This window comes from Peromyscus leucopus, chromosome X (genome assembly GCF_004664715.2).
Source record: "Peromyscus leucopus breed LL Stock chromosome X, UCI_PerLeu_2.1, whole genome shotgun sequence".
Classification (NCBI taxonomy): domain Eukaryota; kingdom Metazoa; phylum Chordata; class Mammalia; order Rodentia; family Cricetidae; genus Peromyscus; species Peromyscus leucopus.
This window is the reverse complement of record NC_051083.1, coordinates 4265652-4273235: the sequence shown is the minus strand read 5'-3', so window position 1 is coordinate 4273235 and position 7584 is coordinate 4265652. Positions and strand designations below refer to the sequence as shown.

Genomic DNA, 7584 nt, shown 5'->3' with positions numbered 1-7584 from the left:
TGTGGATATTGCTTTATATAAATAAAACACTGATGGCCAGTGACCAGGCAGGAAGTAGGTTGCCAGGCAGGAAGTAGGTGGGACAAGGAGAGAGGAGAATTCTGGGAAGCAGAAGGCTGAGGAGAGAGACACTGCAGCCACCGCCAGGAGAAGCAGCATGTAAAGACTCTGGTAAGCCACCAGCCATGTGACAAGGTATAGATTTATAAAAATGGGTTAATTTAAGCTATAAGAACAGTTAGCAAGAAGCCTGCCATGGCCATACAGTTTGTAAGCAATATATGTGTTTACTTGGTTGGGTCTGAGCAACTGTGGGACTGGCGGGTGACAAAGATTTGTCCTGACTGTGGGCCAGGCAGGAAAACTCTAGCTACAAAGGACTAAGATTTCTCCTTCTAGGAATAGGCCAATATGTGGGAGCCTGTTTTCGGGTTCCTCATGGCTTTACCCAACAGGTCCAAAAAGAGGATGATCAGGACCACGGGCCTGAGTGCAGATGTCTGAGATGGTCTGCACTTGGCTGTGCTGGGGGAGGAGGTCTTTTGCTCCACCCCTTGGTGTCTCTATAAAAACCCTGGGCCAGAGACAGTCAGGGCCCGTTGGAATAGGTTCCAGGCCCTCTCGAGGCTATCTTTTATTTTCTATCAGTTTATCTCCACAAGATTCTCCACTATAAATCCTTCTATCTAATATTTCCTGCTGCTTGCACTCAAGAAAACTCTGGGGAACTGGGGGAGGGGGTGGGTAAATGCCCCACAGAATGGCGCCATGAACAGGGACTAAAGAAAAAAGGAAAAAAAAAGGGACTAAAGAACAAAGGGGGAACAGAAAATGGGGGAGTAAAGATAATGAACAGGGACTAAAGACAATGTAATAGGGACTAAAGATAAAGGAAAATAATAGTTTTATTACAGAGTTTTTGGTGAAAGTGCTGAGTCAGCCCTGCCAGTGGAAAGGCATTCTGGTGTTATGGAAAATATATATTTTATATATATATATTTTTGAGAGGCAGGGGTTTTATCCTTGAGAGAAAAGGAAAGCAGACTGGAAGGATGTCCGATGCTGCAGCGAAATTCTCTTCTGTCAAAATTTTCTATCTTCTATCCCTTTCTCAATTTCTATCTGTGAAAAATAAGTATAAGGCATAGGGTAGTAATATAGTTTAGGAAAAACTTAGAAGTGTAAGATTGTGTAGGAAAAAATAAGTAAGGCAACTAGACAGAAAAACTTCAATTTTCTCATTTTGGGAGCTATAAATGCAAACTGGGGGAAAAATCTTTCTTTGGGCTTTACGGGTAGTAGAAAAGCTCTTCTTTGAGCTTATGGGGAAGAAAAAGTTTCCTATGGAAGCTTTTGACTGGGGACAGCTGAAATGCTATGTCCAAGCGGCAGGAGAAAGTGTTTTCTCCCTGAGGCAAAAATGGGGGTGTAAAATGCCAAAAAGTTTAAAGTTCAGAAGTTTTGGGAAAAGTTGGTCTCTCTCCTGGGGGTAAAAAATCTTTCTCTTAAACTATAAAGCTTTTGTTGGAAAATTTGGGGTGGGGGAATCTCTCTAAAAAGTCTTAATCTTTCTCTCTTAAGAAACTTAGAAACTAAAGCCTCTAACCTTCTGTCTCAGAAAGACGAGAGTAGAATCACCTGGGGATATTAGTGTGAGAATTACCTGCGAGTGTGAGACCAAAATGAGCCATCTTAGAAAAAGGACCAAAATGCTTTCACCCTGAAATTAAGGCCTAAGATTTCTCCTTTTGGGAATAGGCCATTAGTTACTGAAACCAGTCAGTTCAGATTCCAGAAACCAGGAAGTGTAGAAGTTCACAGTCACAAGATAGTCACGAGGTAATGCCTGCCAGACTATAGAATGTCCTCTCCCTGGTTTCCAGGGTAACTGACCACAGAAATGCCCCCACCTGAGGGCAGCCAATGAGAAATGGTGGCGGGCAACCACTCCCTTAGAAGTAATTTCTAGAAGTCCCTAGAAGTGAGCCAATCAGAATTGTATCCATACTAGCACCCCTAAATGATGTAACCTTGTGACTTTTCCCTTTAAAAACTGAGCTTGCAGACAGGTGGGTGCTTCCTCCAGCCTCCACTGCGTTGGATGTATTGGACGAAGTCCCTGCCTAGGCTTGTATTACTTTTGGATATCCAGAATTAAACCTTGCTTTTGCATTCCGGCATGCTCATCTTTGGTGGTCTCTCTGGGTCACGATCTGGGCACAACATGAGTACCTTTAAGAAAAAACAAAGACCTCTTGATCAAAATGGGGCAGGAAAATAGTAAACAGACCTTTGAAGAGTCATTTGCAGAGAGACTAAAAAACAAAGGCGTTAAGGTGGAACTACAACAAGTACAGTTTGTAGAAGAACTGTGTCCCTGGTTTCCTGAATATGGGAAGCTGAATGAGGATTCCTGGGAGAGAGTTGGGGTTGAAATACAAAAATACTATGAAAAACACGGGCCAGAAAATATTCCCGTGGAAGCCCTTGGGCTGTGGGCATTAATCCTGGATAATTTAGATCCTAACCCTGAAAAGCAGGAAGGATCCTTACCTAAGGCTGATGAGGTAGAGACAAAACCCTCTGCTCCACCAGCAGAACCTGAAAACCTTTGTACAGCACCGCTTAAACAGGGTCCAGTTTCTCTTGGCCATGACACTAAGTTTAAGGAACAAAAATCTTCGAATAAGACAAGGGAGGAACTGAAAAACTTGAAAAGCCTAGTGACTTCTCTTACTCAAAAAATAGAAACTCTCCAAGTCTCTCCCCTTCCCTCTGTAGGGGTGGAACTAGACTCACCTTGGGAGGCATCTTTTAGAATGGAAAAGCCACCTGTAATTGCCATAGCACAGAGATCCTCTGAGGCAATGGGAACCCTCTCTGTCAAAGCTACATCTCCTCTTCAAGCTAGCCTCTGGGAAGCTGCTAGTAAAGGGGAAGAAATTCAAGGCTTTCAAATGTTTCTGGTCCTGGAAGAGCAGGACCACCAGGGTAATATCATAAGAGTGCAGGTTCCCATTCCTTTCAAACAGCTTAAGGAGTTAAAAACAGCATGTAGTCAATATGGCCCGACTGCTCCTTTCACAACAGCATTGTTAGAAAACCTGGCTTTAGAAGTTTTGCCCCCAGATGATTGGAAAAAAAATGGCCTGAGCAAGTCTATCTGGAGGTGACTATCTGCCAGGGAAAAGTGAGTTCATGGAACAGTGTCAGGCCACAGCTGAAATAAATCGGGCACAACAGATTCCTATCACCTTTGATATGCTCGCTGGGGAAGGCCCTTATCGAGAAACAGGTCAACAGTTAAACTTTGATATAGGGGTGTATGCTCAGGTTTAGGCCGCTGCCAAAAGGGCATGGAATATGCTTCCATCATCAGGAAGACAAACTGAGGATTTGTCCAAGATAAGGCAAGGGCCTGATGAGTTATTTCAAGATTTTGTTTCCAGATTAATGCAAATGGCTAGCAGATTAATTAGTGATTCAGAAGCTGGACTTTTACTTGTAAAACAACTTACATATGAAAAAGCAATGCAGCATGTCAGGCCATGATAAGCCTTTTTAGAAAAAAGGGAAACATTTCTGACTATATCTGACTTTGTTCTGATATAGGACCATCATACAATCAAGGGATAGTCATGGCTGCAGCATTACAAGGAAAAACGGTTAGGGATGTTCTACAAAAGCAAAGATAACCTAATTCCAGACAAGGGAAAGGTATTGGACCTCCTGTAAGTTGTTTTGGGTGTGGACAGATGGGGCATTATATTAGAAGTTGCCCTAGCAAGAGAAGGGGCTTTGGATCAAATATAGAGCCTGGGTTATGCCCAAGATGTAGGAGAGGGAAACACCAGGCTAGCGAATGCACATCAAGGACAAATACCCAGAAGAGTCTGTTTCAGGGAAACTGATTGAGGGCCCGCCCCAGGCCCTGACAAAATAGACCTTTGAGGTAATTCAGCAGTCAATCCTCTGGCAAAGAAATATGTAGCAGGAATCTTAAAAGTTCTTATTAATAAAGTCAAACCTGAGGCCAGTTATTGGGGTCCATGCTGGTAGATCAGAGAGACAGGACAAGCCACAGCCATCTCACCTTGCCAATTCCTCAGCTGGTCCTGTTTCCTCAGACTGGATGCTTCTGTGTCCTCATCTCAATGGCTCTCAGCTGAACTACTACTCAAAAGCCTGAATGCTTAACCAGCCACATGCTTAACCAGCCAAAATGCCTAACCAGCCAAAATGCTTAACCAGCCAAAACCTTCTAGCCAAATGCCTCTAGTTTCTGGTCCTCACGCCTTATATATCTTTCTTCTTTCTACCACCACTCCCTGGGATTAAAGGCTGGCTTTCTGGGATTAAAGGCGTGTCACCATGCTTGGCTGTTTCCAATGTGGCCTTGAACTCACAGAGATCCAGAGGGATTTCTATCTCTGGAATGCTAGGATTAAAGGTGTGAGTGCCACCATTTTCTAGCCTTTGTATCTAGTGGCTGTCTGTTCTCTGACCCCAGATAAATTTATTAGAATACACAATACCACCACATCTCCTCTCTTTTTGTCTAAAATTAAAGAAAGCTTATAACTAATACAAGAAAAACTATCTAATAAGTATATACAATATATACAGACAAAAATTACATTAATGATGTCTAGTCCATTAACATTTGACAGATTCAGATAAAAACTCCATTATATATATTAACAATGTCCAGTCCAGTAACATCTGATAAACTCAGACCAAAAAATTTTCATTACTTATCTTATTTAAAACAAGTAGTTCCTTTTTAAAAGTAGATTCCATAATCTCCCTTTCTATCTTATCATATCCATATTTTCTCTTTTTTCTTTTCATAATAGATTCAGTAGTCTACCTTTTGTCATTTTTATATCTTCCCCTTTTTCTTCAGTGTAGATTCAGTGATCTACCTATTTATCCTATTATTTCTTTATCTTTTTCCTCAGAGTAGATTCGATGATCTATCTCATATCTATATTCTCTTTTTCTTTTTGCTTTCCTGGGGTGAAGATATCTTTAGGGAATCTTGAAAAGAAAATTTTTGGGTTAATCGTCAAGTCCTGTATCATTTGTCCATTCTCTGCATAAAAGGAAAGTTCAGGGCTTGTTTCAAGTCCTTGTTCGAGTAGTCTGTCAGGCTGTATCATCTCAGCTAGTCCTCTCGAAATTGTCCTGACCAGTTTGTAGTCCAAAGTCGATTTTTCCATGGTGTTAATCGGCTTAATGGCTTTATCATAGTCCATGTGGAATCATCATTGTAGGATCCTGTCATCTTTTTGAAGATTTCAAAGTCACTGTTAGGCATGGTCATGGTTTCCTGCAGACTTTTTTTTTTTTTTTTTTTTTCCTCCTCTGTAATTTGGAGCAATCATAGTCTGATAAATGTCTGTCTCTCTGAACCATGAACATTCTTCCCTAGAACAGAAAATCTTCACAACAATTTCTCCCCACCATTTTTCTTGCCAAACTTTTCCAAACTGACCTTTGCCGATGCTTTCTTGGAACACGATGGTCCTGGCAATTCTTCTCTGAACCAGCAGCAGTAAACTTTTCATCCCTGGTAGCAGCAGCATCGCAGTCACCAACACGATGAGAAGGAGCTGGCAACGTGGAGCAGTAGCCACTGCTTCCATGGTTCCACCGCTGTTTGTGGCTCAGTCCGGGCCAAACCTTCTCCCAAACCTCCTAGGCCGGCTCAAACTCGGGATTCTCCTGCCTCTGTCTCCTTCAGCAAATCCTACCGGTGTGCGCCACCACCACCGCCTGAGTGTAGCTTGGGCCTGAGCTGGGGCTCACAAGGCCACAGGCAAACAGCTTTTTCATGAATTCGTAACACGAACGTTGGGCGCCAGATGTTGCAGGAATCTTAAAAGTTCTTATTAATAAAATCAAACCCGAGGCGTGTTATTGGGATCCATGCTGGTAGATCAGAGAGACAGAACAAGCCACAGCTATATCACCTCGCCGGATCCTCAGCTGGTCTCTTTTCCTCAGACTGGAAACTTCTGTGTCCTCATCCCAATGAATCTCAGCTGAACTGTGTTGCTCCAAAGCCTGAATGCTTATCCAGCCACATGCTTAACCAGCCAAAATGCCTAACCAGCCAAAATGCTTAACCAGCCAAAACCTTCTAGCCAAATGCCTCTAGTTTCTGGTCCTCACGCCTTATATATCTTTCTTCTTTCTACCACCACTCCCTGGGATTAAAGGCTGGCTTTCTGGGATTAAAGGCGTGTCACCATGCTTGGCTGTTTCCAATGTGGCCTTGAACTCACAGAGATCCAGAGGGATTTCTATCTCTGGAATGCTAGGATTAAAGGTGTGAGTGCCACCATTTTCTAGCCTTTGTATCTAGTGGCTGTCTGTTCTCTGACCCCAGATAAATTTATTAGAATACACAATACCACCACAGAAATATATTCAAGACCTCTATAGTGCAACACCAGGTAGTGCTGGATCTATAGAGTTTTGACCCCTGAAATGGGAATGCAAGCCCTCCTTACACGTGTTTGCCACAGGGCTCTGTGGGGTTATTGTTGGGCAGAAGTAGTACTACCATTCAAGGAATTCTAGTTGCCCCTGGAGTGATTGATGCTGACTATATGGGAGAAATAAAGGTGATGACTCATTCACCCACAAGAATTTCAGTAATAAAGATCAGTCAGAGACTTGCACAGTTAATCTTACTTCCTCAAATACAAACAAAAAGTCCAATTAAAAGAGATAAGAGTGGAGAGGCTAAATTCGGTTCCTCAGATGCCTATTGGCTACAAGCCATAGGACCACAACGTCCAGAACTTACATTATTCATAAATGGGAGAAATTTCTCGGGTGCTTTAGATACAGGCGCAGATTTATCTGTTATATCTCCTAGTCAATGGCCTGCTATGTGGCCCAAAATGGAGACTATTACACAGCTGCAAAGGATTGGTCAAACTCAGTGTCCCGAGCAGAGCAGCGATGAGCTCTCCTGGAGAGATGAGGAGGGTCATGAAGGGACTTTTTGGCCATACATTGTCCCTCACTTGCTGGTAAATTTGTGGGGTCGAGATGTTATGAGCCGTATGGGAGTATACTTACATAGTCCCGATACAACTAGCTATGAACAAAAAGTTCCTGACCGAAAGTTAATGGAAATGTCATCTTTAACTCCTAAAGAAAAAAACTAATAAGGAAGTTATGGAGCATTTTTAGGAAGGGTCATTGAGCAGCCTGTACTCCATGCAGATCTTATAACCTGGAAATCCGATCTGCCTGTGTGAATAGATCAATGGCCCCTAACTGAAGAAAAATACAAGCTGTCCAGCAGTTAGTGCAGGAGCAGCTGGATAGTGGTCACATTGAACCTTTGAATTCTCCCTGGAATTTCCCTATTTTCCTCATCAAAAAGAAGTCAGGGAAATGGAGATTATTACAGGATTTGAGAAAGATTAATGAAACCATACAACCTTGTAGCAGTAACACCCGCATTACCGATACCCGTTCACCAAGTCCGAGGGAAGGGCTGCGGATTAAAAATAGAGACAAGAGACAGCGAGTCATTCACCACGGCTGAATGCCGAATGCCGT

The 7584-nt window shown here is 42.7% G+C and overlaps 1 pseudogene; it reads left to right on the top strand.

The window, feature by feature from the left end:
- Window positions 1-2264: 2264 nt before the first annotated feature.
- Window positions 2265-3695, top strand: LOC114687391 (annotated as a pseudogene).
- Window positions 3696-7584: the final 3889 nt, after the last annotated feature.